The sequence below is a fragment of the Hyalella azteca genome, unplaced genomic scaffold (genome assembly GCF_000764305.2).
Source record: "Hyalella azteca isolate HAZT.00-mixed unplaced genomic scaffold, Hazt_2.0.2 contig6926, whole genome shotgun sequence".
NCBI lineage: Eukaryota > Metazoa > Arthropoda > Malacostraca > Amphipoda > Hyalellidae > Hyalella > Hyalella azteca.
The window spans coordinates 213,815-228,260 of NW_025937066.1; the positions used below are offsets into that span (position 1 = coordinate 213,815).

Sequence of the window (14,446 nt, forward strand, 5' to 3'; positions counted from 1 at the left end):
AAACTTTGTACCTGAATGCATCAGTTTAAATGTTGATTAAAATTTTAGGGATCATGACTTATGTTACTCTGAATAAATTGGATGATTTTGAAAGCATTCTTTTAGAAATTTATCTAGCGCACATTTGCCCCTTCTTATCATAGTTCTTTGAAGAAACCTGTGCCTGAATTTAGACCTTAAACAATACTCTTTACAATAATTCAACTGTCGGCTTTGAATCGGCATTTTCTCTTCCGCCTCGCCGCGAAAGCAAGCAATTTCATAATATCTTATTTTTCGTTGGCTGCTTTGGTACAATAAAAGATTTACATGACGAGGCAATGTCGATAATGCTTCTGTGTCCTTTATGAAAGCAATAATAACTTATTCGTGCTCTAAAAGGCCACTCAGCTTCAAAATGAATGACTTATAAATATTATTTGTCTCCATAGATCACTCAGCATTATTTTATAAATATTCTAGTGAATGATACCAAGTTTGCACGTTCGTAAAATATCCAATGAAGTATCTAGTCAATGTCTAGAATATCTTCCTAGATCTTGTATGCATCACACGGGACAAACATAATAATAACATGAGAACCTTTAGTCACCGACCTTCAGTCATGGAGCGGCCTGCGTGAATCTGCTAAAGATTTGTTGATGAAACAACTTTGATTTCATGATTAATTAAATATATTATATTCTCTGTCGGACGAGATTCCTGATGCGAAAATATGACATTTGTGGTTTTTCTAACTGGGCACTTTTTCAATTAAGATGAAATTGAGACAATGAATAGAAAACCTCACTTTTTGAAGTTTTTGACGTTTTTCTTACTATAAATTGAAATAGTGTTTCTTAATTTGAATTAAAAATCCTTAACGCTACCCAACCTCGGACCAACGCCAGGTGAACCGTTGCTAAAAATATCATAGTTGGCGACATTTAATCTACAGCTAACAATCATCAGTACCATTGTTAAGGGGATATAGATATGTATTTAAACTCGTAAGTTTAGCGTGACATGCAAATTTTCACCAATGTTTTTATCCGTTTAGCATATTAACCTCTAGGTGATGCATGCTAGTGTCACGATGATGCATGCTAGTGTCACGATGATGCATGCTTGTGTCACGANATCATGACACGCAATTGTGATGATCTCTTATCAATTTATCATGACACGCAATTGTGATGATCTCTTATCAATTTATCATGACACGCAATTGTGATGATCTCTTATCAATTTATCATGACACGCAATTGTGATGATCTCTTATCAATTTATCATGACCCGCAATTGTGATGATCAATCTTTTTATGGCCCAAGTAGCGGCAGTTAAGTAGGGGCAGTTAAGTAGCGGCAGTTAAGTAGAGGCAGTTAAGTAGCGGCAGTTAAGTAGAGGCAGTTAAGTAGGAGCAGTTATGTAGAGGCAGTTAAGTAGAGGCAGTTATGTAGGGGTGCTTTATTGCCCATGTTATCATGGCTGTCACAACTGAGATGAGTTCTGGATGTCATTACATGAAGGTTTTGACATTTTTGATATTGCATTATATATTTTTATTTTTACTTTTCAATTTATTTCATTTATATAGGTTTTCTGTCTTCCAGAAATTAAGTTTATGTCTGTTTGTAGATGACATCAGTTTGCAATTTGGAGGTAGGATTGGTAAACGATATTGCTTTCATCGTAAAGCCGTCTAATAAATCTTATATCTTGTAATCGCAATTATTTCAATATCGCAGTTGACGTTAACAAGTTTCATGGCTGTATTGATGTAAACTTATTACAACTTTTTCCCGGGTGATAATTAATAATAATTATGGGCCTAATCGATGTTTAAAATATTTCAATAGCAAAATATTAATAAATAAAAAAAAATTGTTTATATATCGAAATATTTAATTTAGAATTGCAAGTGGCTGAAGGCCTCGTCTCATGCCTCCTAACTCCCAAAACTTCGTCTCATGCCTCCTAACTCCCAAGACCTCGTCTCATGCCTCCTAACTCCCTTAACCTTGTCTCATGCCTCCTCACTCCCAGAACCTCGTCTCATGCCTCCTAACTCCCAGAACCTCGTCTCATGCCTCCTAACTCCCAAGACCTCGTCTCATGCCTCCTAACTCCCAGAACCTCGTCTCATGCCTCCTAACTCCCAAGAACTCGTCTCATGCCTCCTAACTCCAGAACCTCGTCTCATGCCTCCTAACTCCAGAATCTCGTCTCACACGCCTCAGCTCCTGCTATCTCATGGCCTAAGTTTGTTGCAAGTAGCGCATTTGTTTTGCGTTTGAATTACAACTGGACTTCCCAGTCGCTCGTTTCATTGGTTTTCTGGAAAGTTGAGATTTAGTTTAAAGTCGCATCCTGTTGTGCTGCCGATCTACAATGCCAAAATAAGCTTCATGGCTAAACTGATTTGAGGTCAATGAATATTTTGATCCGGTTTTCGCGCTCGGTTATGTTTTAGCAAGTTTTTCGGCTTTGTTATGAGTTACATAGTCTGATATTCAATGCGTTTCTAGGCCACTGTTTTATTGAGGCACTTCCGCATTCGAATTTTATCTTTTATTTTTTTTACGCGCAAATTTCACTGCATAAATTTGAGTTTCTGCGATTCTCTTTTTAAATTCAGTCAAGTTTTGCACCGTCATGCAATTTCCAGAGAATATTTATTATAGAATCAATCTGTGATTGTTAAAAAATTAGCACCACCAGCGCGCGGTTCGTGGTATGCATTATATTTCTATTCATATTCGAGGCATAAAAATATAATTTCGGTGTTTGATTTACATTAGCAATTAAAAAGGTTTAAGGTCGTTTTAGTCTAGGCTCATCGACGGCGGAGAACACAAGACTCGTTTCAAGGAAAAACGCTCTGCAAAAATCATATCCAAACTTTCTTGTCGCTTCTATGGCACACTTAAAAATCTATAAGGCAATTTGGAGAGCAACGTGTGCTGGCTAGAAAATAAAAGAGAAAAACTCAAAGAAATTTTGCTCTTTTTCCAAAGATGAGGCAAAGATTACGATTCAGGTTCCTCTTGTGGTCGTTTTAGTGAATATTATTATATGCACGATGGAATGATAGTTTCAAATGAATACCATCTGCTGATACGAAAAAAAAATTGTTCGCTCTTAATTATGTATAAGCTGGTATTTATTAAACATTTGTTTTACTGACGTATTTTTCTTTTATGATACTATTTTTTTCAAATATCCTGGGGCCGTACGATCTGAAATTCAACGATCTAAATCCAACTCATGAAATATCATAACATAATTATTATCTCATATATATGACTCTTTGCTTTGTACCAACATACTCAATTCCCGAATTCTGGAATGAGAAAAAACATAGGAAAATAAACTATTACTATTAACTATTACTGTCAATACTTCCCATGTACAATAAAAGTATGAAGATACTTGACTACCGGGGCAGTATGCCCAGTAACCGTGGAAGCATCAACGATACAAACGATTCCGATACAAACGATTCCCCTGAGAACGCAAGTCGGGGCAGCGGTGTCGTCTCTCTGTAATTTGGCTGGTGGCGTCGCAGGCGCAGATCGTATCTCCAAATGTGAAGATTATGCCGACCCTGGACCTCATCTACAATCTATTAGGTGCTCCTCAGGCCTCGCCTACCACGGCTTTTATTGGAGGGCATGAGACCGGGCAACTTTTGCCGCCGATGTAAGGAGAGTTGCGATGAGTCCTTTTCGAGGAAAAAACTTTTTGTAATTTATTTTTTTTTTGTAGGTTTTTATAGTTTAAACCATGCATACGTTTTATTGCAAACAATATACTGATGCAGTAGTGAAATATTCACTGAGAAGTTTATTGGTAGAAACTAATATAATGACATTAGTTTCTATAATAGTTCTAATAATATTTTATTCATATAATGCTCCCCTCGTATGCTGCATATTCTTTTGAGTTATCATTTTTCTTTACATTTGCGAATAAACTATGCAAAATTAATTATTTAACGCGTACCGAATAATCAAACATTTTCGTCTTTGTAAGTCAAACCTTCCTTATTATAAGCCTGCAGCCATTACTGGTGCTTTTACCATTACTGGTGCGCTTACCATAAATGTGCGTTTACCATTACTGTGCGCTCACCATTACTGGTGCGCATACCATTACTGGTGCGCTTACCATTACTGGTGCGCTTACCATTACTGGTGCGCTTACCATTACTGGTACGCTTACCATTACTGACTCGTATCATATTGATCCACTCACCAATACTGGACCACTAGCGCCATCATGGTCGCCCCATCAATCATAAATCACTTTGCACGAATCATCGACGCGGTTAAAAACTTCTAATTGTTCGAGAGATGTCAGAGTCGCTCTGATTTGTGGCTATTGGCTCTACAAAAAAATAAGAAAGGAAATAAAAATGACGAAAGAAAATCAGCTCCCAAAAAATATTTCAAACTCACAATGGAGAGAATAAGAAGTTGGACACGAGAGAGGCTTCTCTTTTTTCCGCTGAAGTCAAACTCTGCTGCCTGTCGTCGAGAGCGCACAAAATTCTCTGCGCCGGCGACGGTTGTGAATTTGGACCGCTGGTGTCGAGCATTTTGAATTGACTTGTTTTGGGCGGCTAATCCGATCGAGTGTGCTTGGCGTTTCAATAAAATTTGACCTCGAAAGCTCTTGATTTGAGGCTACGCGAGTTTATTGCAATCATTGCTTATTGCTTTGATTTTGTGCCGAGTGAAGAGAACAAAAAAGCTTCGCATTGCTGTTTATGGAAGCGTCAGGTTGTCTCGGTAATGAGATGATGACATCGACATCAGGCTCAATAATGATGGCTGTGTAATTAACATCAAGTACACTGACTCGTATTCTTAATTAATCGCTAGAGCCAGGAGCTGCGTTTTGTATGCAAATAAAACGACAAAAAGATGTCGCGAATATTGATCACGTGCATAATGTACGTCTGCGAATAATTTATATGTTACACATTGGGTATTGTTTCTTATTCTGAAACAAAATTCCGCGCTAAAAAATTACAACTCCGGCAGTCAGTACCATGTATTTGCAGAAGAATAATCTATTCCGGGTACCATTTTAACCGCTATCAAGATTTTACAATGCCATCAGAACCTAATTTTACCACTTTAATTTTGTATCAATGCCGTCATCATTATTGAGTGCCGCCTCTATCACTTTCTTACGCCCCCACCTCCGCACTCAGCCACGAATATTACTTCCCTCCGCTACCACCACGGTCATCCTCTGCCACTCAAAACATCCAATAAGGCAACCATCGTTTTCTTCCACCACCACATGAAATTTCTGTCGAAAATTTTTCTACCAAAATTACGAGTTTCATTCCATACTATACTCTTTTTGTTTTCATCACATTTCTTCACTGCTTCCAACTACCGTCGCTGCCACCTTATATCACAAAACCAACTTCTACCACAACCCCAACTTCCACCACAACCCCAACTTCCACCACAACCCCAACTTCCACCACAACCCCAACTTCCACCACAACCCCAACTTCCACCACAATCTTAACTCCCTTCCACCGCCATCCTCCGCCACCGTCGCTGTCATCCACCATCATGTGTCCGCCGTAAATCAGCGACGTTTCCGTCTTTTTATTAAGATCGCGCGCCTCACAGTCCCTCTCTCTTAACACTTCGCTTCGTAACATTTAGCTGCAGAATTTACAGCTCCGATGCCTGGACGCAGTCCAGCTGCTTCCTCTGCAGACGGGCCAACGCTCGCCCTGTGTCGTCGGTGTGAATTTCTTACTTCTTGACAATTTTATTTTCAGTATGTTTTTTGTTTTATTTTGACAGCCTAACTGTCTTCCATTGATTTCTTTCAGTTTTATTACGGACAACTGTGATGTAATACATGCTGATACTCAGATGAAAATATCCAGCGTCAGTACTTTAAGGTTTTGTACTTTATAGTTTTGTTGAAAATCACGGATATTTTATTAAACTAAAATCAGGTCCACTGTCCATATCCTGTAATTGATTATTTCGACTGCTGAAATATACTAGTTTTCTCATCTTACTTATTCATCAGGAGATTTAACTAACGAAGCAGAGAATCATTCAAGGCCTTGATTTTGATTATAAGGAACCACGAACTTCATAAATGCGGCAGCTGGTCGCTAGATATCGCTCTCGTTAGCCAATGGAAACATTGAAGCTGCCTTTTGCGTCTTCTAAATTATAAAATATTATTTCTTGATAAAAAGGTGAATCATAAATGTGCCACGCAAGGAAAATAAAAAAATTGTTTTACATCATTTCTCTGCCAGAAAGTGTTAATTAGCATTAACTAAAAGAAAATTTATTGTTCGAACCTTCTTCTGGTCAATTGGGAGGACATTTTTCCAACATTAAATAGTGACGCCATGAGTGCTTTTAAATGCACAACAGAGGCTCGAGTTACACATTTACAATAAATCATATTGTTCTTGTTAATGCAAGGATTTTTTGAGAGAGTAATTATTGTTTCTATTAAGATTAAATCAGTTTATACATTTCCTCTCTACTGCTCCATGCAAGGCAAAATAGTTTGGTGCCCAAGTTACTTAAATATTCGTAGTAACCTCCGTAGACTTGTAACGAAAATTTATATTCGCATAATAACGATAATCTTATTTACGCCACACGATGGTCGTTTGTTCTGAATTAATTTCGATTCTTTCTGAAAAAAAACTTGAAGAAAATGTAATTCAATTTTCAGCAACTCGTCGCTTTTCATGCACCAGTTCTCATTTCGATCAGGCTCTTGTCCTGAGCCCAAGAACTTGCACGGCCGCACTCAACGTGGCACAAAATTGCGAACGCTTAAGCAAGAGCAAGCAATTCAAGTTTGCTCGGCGCATCACATGCAGGAGTTGCTGCAGTGGCTGTTGCACACAGTGAGACTGCCTGTACAGTTCTTTCATCTAAGTAAAATGTACTTTTCTGTGATGCGGCGTTAATGCGTAACTTGAGTCAACAACGGAAAATAACTATAGAATTTAGGCCTTAATACTTTTTTTGCAATTTGATATTGATAAGAATTTACTTAATTTGGCAGATTGTTTTTCATATCAATATTATTGATTGTTGAAAAATATTCGTGACATGATACTACTATAATATTCGATTATTGATTCCTTGGATTTATTCGCTTCTATGAATGATAAGATAACTAATTCAATCACATCTGTTGAGGATATAAAATTCTTTTGCCACGCCTACTGTCTTTCCGATCCTACTGTCCTCCGAAGATTCAGCAGAACTGACATAGCCAGAAAAATGACCATCTCCAGCGACCGCTTTTCACCATCTAACGGGCACGAGCCAGGCATATACCAGTCGCGGTCCGTTCCCTGCCAGGTACATTTACATGTTAAGTCCGGTCACGGGTCATCCTCAATACAGTTCCTTCAGTATCACGTGCCATGCCGGTCTACTGCCATGAACGGCTGGTATGAATGCTTCTATAGAAATGCATTAAAAATATTGGACAGTCCACTGCCGAATATACCGAATATATAATAAATAATATACCGAATATATAATATACCGAATGCCGAATATACCGAATGCCAGTCCACTGCCCTGAACGGCTGGTATGAAAGCTTCTATAGAAATGCATTAAAGAATATTGGACTGTACCGTGACTGGTGCGTGCCCGGCAGTATGGTGTGAACCAAACCTGATGGTGACACAGCTTGCATTCGCGTTCGTCGTCCAAAGCATCGGTCTCGTCTCGCACATTGCGCACTCCACAAACGCTGCGTCGAGCTCGCATTCGTCCAAACTTTGCGTCTTCAAATTCCGTCGCAGTGAAGATATTTTTGTTTATTTTTCAGCTGCTCAGCGAAGCGCTGAACGTCAGGCCCTCTGCTGCTTTCCAACTCCTTTGTTTTGGTTCTTTTCTCTTTGTTCTCGCTGTTGACAAACCGCCATGGTAATTTATCCTGTTAACTTGAGTTGAAATTCAAACTCGCTGGCAAAAGACATTCGGTATATTTTCATGTCTCTGATATTTCATGCAAAGAACTGTTGGCGCGCAATAGATTATTTTTATTTCCATTGATGGTTTCTGGTAAACTCTGACTAGACAAATTTCATAAATATTAGCTCTTCATGTCCCAACTTATAAACATGTCTGCATTTTGTTTCTTAAGAATTTTATTAACTGCGTGTAAATATATCTTGATATCACGAATTTTGATGACATATTAAGGAGCTTCCTTCACATCTTACACAATTTTGATCAAAGCGAAAGTCGCTGTCGCGTTATTTTTCGCATAAGGAGAAAACTAGCTTAAATATTAATCAATAGCTCTCTGCCGTTCAAATGAATTGCCTACATTACGAATCCTTCCTATCTCTCAAATAAGTGTTTTCAATAAAAATGCTTTGTTATATCGAAGCGCAGGATCATTTATGGTCTGGAGTTTGAAATTCTCCGCGATCAGGATGAATCAAATTGCCAGATTTTCTTCTGGGGTCAAATTCTAGTCACTGACAAATGTGAACCTATGAGACTTTTGATAGACAACATTTGCTTGCATGATTCATTTATAGAATTTTATTGATATCATTATTTTATTTAAGCATCTTTTTGCGAAAGTTATATGTGCTGTACTAATGAAACCATAGTATTTTAGTTCCAATAACTAAATTTCAAGTTATTTTAAAGAATATCAAACATGAATCTATATTATTCTAATTCGAAAAAATTATTTTAAATTTATTTCGTTTGTCTCTCAGCACCTCCGTCCATCAACGACAGCGCCAGCAGCCGCGATGTTGTCGCTGACGAAGGAACAGAAGCGATCTTGCGGTGCTCTGCTACAGGCACTCCGCAGCCCACCATCACGTGGAGGAGGGAAGACTCTACCCTCATCAGAGTCGCCCCCAACAGAGGTGAGGGCTTCAGGCACTCCGCAGCCCACCATCACGTGGAGGAGGGAAGACTCTACCCTCATCAGAGTCGCCCCCAACAGAGGTGAGGTCCCTCACTAAGGACCGAGGTCTAATAGAGCCCGAGGTCTTCCTGAGTTCAGGTCAGCGAAATGGCAAGAATATTTCAAGGCCAGATTAAGCAAGAATATTTTTTCTTGCCTTTGTAGGTCAACATCATTTTATTCTTAACTGCATATCATTGAAGATGAGAGTGAGTTTGCCAGCTAACTTAAACACGAATTTGTTTTCGTGGGTCAACGAAGTTGTTCTAGCAATCCGCTAGTCATTAATTAGACGTATAATTTATTTTCATTTTTCGATTATCCATTCCTTCAGCTTTTACTTTTTTTTTAAATGAATTTCATCCACATACTCTTAATAAATCAGCCTCTTCTGAGGTTAACTGAAAATATCAAAATGTAGAAAGGTAATGTGAAATGAACCTCTATTTACTTCTTCCTACTGCTACTGCAAACCTCATTTTCTTGCCCGCGGCAGCTGAACGCTTTTAACATTAAGTTCGCAACCCGAGAAATATTATGAAGAACTGCAGCCGCTGAAGCTTGCACGGCATTGGCAGCCAAAGCGGTTCAAGTTACGCCTTGTAAAAGCCAAGGAAATTCGGCCCGTGACCGTCTGCTGCAGCTGCCCTCTCAGCGGCCGTTGGCTGCTTGGAAAAACTACTGTACGCGAACATTTTCATGAGGTATTTTTATTGTACGGCGAACATTTTCATGAGGTATTTTTTATTGTACGGCGAACATTTTATGAAGTATTTCTTATTGTACGGCAAACATTTTCATGCGATATTTTTATTTGAACGGCAAACATTTTCATGATGTATTTTTATTGAATGGCGAACATTTTCATGAGGTATTTTTATTGAACGGCGAACATTTTCATGAGGTATTTTTATTGTAAGGCGAACATTTTTATGGGGTATTTTTTATTGTACACCGAACATTTTCTTGAGGTATTTTTATTGTACGGCGAACATTTTCATGAGGTATTTTTATTGAACGGCGAACATTTTCATGAGGTATTTTCATTGTAAGGCGAACATTTTTATGGGGTATTTTTTATTGTACAGCGAGCATTTTCTTGAGGTATTTTTATTGTACGGCGAATATTTTCATGAGGTATTTTTTATTGTACGACCAACATATATATGAAGTATTTCTTATTGTACGGCAAACATTTTCATGCGATATTTTTCATTAAATGGCGAACATTTTCATGAGGTATTTTTTATTGTACGGCAAATATTTTCATTGGGTATTTTTTATTGTACACCGAACATTTTCAGCGATATTTTTCGTTTTACGGCGAACAATGTCCGGCCATTATTTGTTGTGAGATTAAAATTTTCGAATGATCAGGAAGAGCTCAATTAATAATACTTATGTGCACGGTAAGCCTAAAAACAACGCTGTAAATCATTACGATTGTTTAGTATTTTTTTCATGGTTTTGTTTTACAAAATTATGATCTTGATCATTGTTAACATTATTTCTATCTATGATTATGAATTTATACGCAAAAATTCCATATTTGCAAGCCAATGTATTGAATTCTCAAAAGTTAAAATTGCACTTGATGTTAGTTACTCATATAGATGTCATTATGTTCTTTTGTGATTTTTTAATGTAAAAAAGATAGTAGGTGAATTTTTATTTTCGTCACTTTGATAGTTTTCATAGATAATGTCATTTTTAGTTTTGAAAATATTATATATGCAGCAAAATTTTGCTTTGAAGGCAGTGAAATTCACCATAAAAATCAATAACACAACGACAAACGGAAATTACGTGCAATTGTCCTGATAACAGTTCATTGCAAGAATCGTGACTAGCGCCCTTATTCGTCATTGCGAGCGGGAATTTCTTAAAATTCAACAATGGACTTAGCAACAAAATGCTTTTAATTTTACCGGGACTATTCATCTCGCATATTCGATACGCGTCTCGATTCTCCTCAGCGACAGCCCGCAAGCGCTCGTCCCGAACATTTGCTAAAAAATCTTCTCCAATTCACACTCGATGGAATTTTACAGAGTGGCTTTCATCCGCTCGACCGGATGAACGAAGTTGTGAGGAAATGATTTCTTCATGAATATACAAGTCTTCATCTACCTACAGTAGATTTTGTGATTGTTTTTAAATCCGTCGTTTCTTTAATATGTGTTTCGGACGCAGCGGTCTTAGCCTCATACGGTATTAAAAGGGCCCTGAATGTAACGCAAAATTCTACAAGTCTTCATCTACCTTCAGTAGATTTTATGATATTTTCAAGCTAGGCAATCCTTGTGCCGCGTATTCAACTTATTGAATCAAAATAAATTGTATAGAGAAATTGTGAATCAATGAGTATAAATAATATTCAATTGTGTACAATATGAGGAATTTCTGCTATCGAAAACAGTATATTTTTCTTCTTTTTATACTGTCATGTATCACACTTCACACGTTTAATCCACTGCATTCAAAGAAATGAGTGAGACCTTGTCCAAATATGGATGATTTTTTATGTGGATACAACCAATTGGACAGTGAGCAGCAGCGACGATACAGCTTTAAAATTGACTGACTCACGGGCAAAAAACTAGGCCGAATGAATCGTTCTAAGGAAATATAATATTTATTTTGAAATTAGATAACATAAGATAAGATCAAAGTATTGAGGGACGCTTTTAGCCAATTTTTTAAGTAATTATGAACATTATTCATGTAATGATGAATATTTTTGAAAATGCTATTGCACGCACAATGAGTGGGCCATGTATGAAGGCATAAAATGTAATGATTTTAACCATTATATGTAATGTTTTGACTGCAAAAAGTAAGCTGTGTTTTAACCCTGTTTTAACCGTTGTAATTTAGACTATTTAGTAGCATATTTTTCAATTATGACCTGCACTCAAATTTTGTTGCACAAAAGTAAGTCTGATGGACTGTAACTAATACGTTGAGTGTCGGTGTCGCTTTAGTTTTTATTAGAATTCGAGCTGAAATAGAATATGATAACACCAAACTCGAATTGAATTTCAAATCCTATTTTGAATTCTATTGATGAAGCGGCAAAGAGAGCATCTGCGTCGCGGAGCTTTTGATGTTTTTTGTCCGTAGTGATGGTGCTAGCTCCTAATTGGCATAATTTAATTGATTATATCATGGTAATAATAATAACCTTATCATGTCAATAATTACTCGTTCGAAGTCGTCGTTGAACACATTATCGTCAGATACGCTGCAATAATAAATCTAATTTTCATTATTTAGACAAAGCAAAGCGATGCTGATATCGAACCAAGGGAGTTAAATGGTCTCGGTGGTTCATTTACTTCTAAAGCCTAGTCTTCATAAACAGTTAGGAGATTATGATACTGTCTACAATTGTACATGCTATGACGATGCCATGGATATTGAATGATGAAATTTTGGATATATCGTATCTATGATATTGATGAAACTAAGAATCATTGTATGCATTTTAGATGGCGTGGGGCCACGGAACTTAATAGCTCGTGTTGCTTCAGCGCTTCAGATTGACACAAGCGGATCTGAGAAGACCGATAAGCTCATCAAACCTATTTAATATGATACGCAGAAATTGCGACATTTCCCATGAGCAATAAAATTAAAACATTGGGATTTGAGAAACATTTTTCACAAAATTCGTGGATGTATTGTTCACATAAGTCCAAAAGGTTCCCACCAAATAAAATAAAAATCGTGTGCTTAGCATCGATTCTAAGCGAAAAAGCGCAATTTTTTCGATATGTTATTAGTTTCTATATCATTGAATATTAACTAAATAATGTTTTTATTTTAAGTGAAACATTTGTAACAATCCCGCCTATCATATCCGTATGATTTTCTCTAACCGAAACGCGTGTAAGTTAGAATAATTCGACCGAAGGATTTGGACACGGAAGGTAAAATTTCGCGACAGGATCAGGGAGTGAGATGCCACGATGCCATCACTGGCACTGTGCCACGAGTGTCCCCAGGGGGGGAGAGGGGGGATCGTCTCCCCCTCCACGGTATCCTGGCTACCGCCGAGCTCATTATGACGCGTACAGATCTGAGCTGTTATGTGGCTGTCACCAGCAGGTTATGGAAGTGGCGAGCCATGTGGCTGTCACCAGCAGGTTATGGTAGTGGCGGGCCATGTGGCTGTCACCAGCAGGTTATGGAAGTGGCGAGCCATGTGGCTGTCACGAGCAGGTTATGGAAGTGGCGGGCCATGTGGCTGTTACCGGAAGGGTTATGAAAGTGGCGGGCCATGTGGCTGTCACCAGAAGGGTTATGGTAGTGGCGGGCCATATGGCGGTTACTTGAATGTAATGGTAGTGGCAGCCATCAGAGATCTGGCTGCCATATGGCAGTTATCTGAAGATTGCTTATTGACGATGTACAGAAGATCCGGGCTATACGATTCCTCCTAAACGCTCTCATAAAGTTGATTTCATTTATCAGTTTTTATTTAAAGTTTTCAATAAACGAATTATATAGTTGCTATATTTTATACATAGAACAAGATAGACAAATTTTACACCTATTTCTGATCGGCAGTGCACTTAAAATTGCTCGATTCGTTACATTTTCACTGTCCGTTGCCATCTTCGTCTTTTTTATATTATAGGTATTAACACGATATATATATTAGATATATACTTGATATATATTTATATATTAGATAGTAATACACAAACATAACCTTATGTCCAGGCGAGCTGATTGAAGGCCCCGAGCTGAAGTTCAGCGCCGTGCAGCGCTCCGACGCCGGCGCTCTGCTCTGCATCGCCAAGAACGGCGTCGTGCCTTCAGTCAGCAAGCGGGTCCAGCTGCGGGTCACGTGTAAGTGGGTCCAGCTGCGGGTCACGTGTAAGTGGGTCCAGCTGCGGGTCACGTGTAAGTGGGTCCAGCTGCGGGTCACGTGTAAGAGGGTCACGTGTAAGCGGGTCCAGCCCAGGGTCACGTGTAAGTGGGTCTAGCTCAGAAGCAGCAAACACTGCCTGTAAATTTACTAAAATTCGTCAGTGAAATTTAGTCTTCGTTGGCTGATTGCGAGCAGGAATTTCTTCATTGCGTTGTCTAATACCTACATCTATTGCAAATAGGTGGAAGTTCATCCATTTCGATATTGTTCATTTAAAATTGAAGATGTACAGAAAACGCTAACGCAGCGAACTCTGAATGAAAGGCTTTAGCGTTTTTTTACTGTTTAATTTTATTCCGTATTTTTTCATTGGCTTTTTGAACTCACCACAGTTTTCTAGTGATACGTTTCCATTTCTCAATGTAAAAATCTTGATGAAAGCCGAAGTTGAATTTTTTAAAAAAAGTCTATTCGAACAGTTACTGCAAAAATGAAACTAAAAATTTATCGCGTGAGAACTAATCATTAGCAAAAAATATGTCATTCCACGGTTGAGAGATCATCATTAGCTCAAAGATCATCTTCCATCTTTCGAGAGCACCATCAAAAAAATTATTATTCA

The 14,446-nt window shown here is 38.1% G+C and overlaps 1 pseudogene; it reads left to right on the forward strand.

The window, feature by feature from the left end:
- Positions 1-13,939, forward strand: part of LOC125178086 — a 55,749-nt pseudogene extending 41,810 nt beyond the window's left edge.
- The last annotated feature ends 507 nt before the right edge of the window (positions 13,940-14,446 follow it).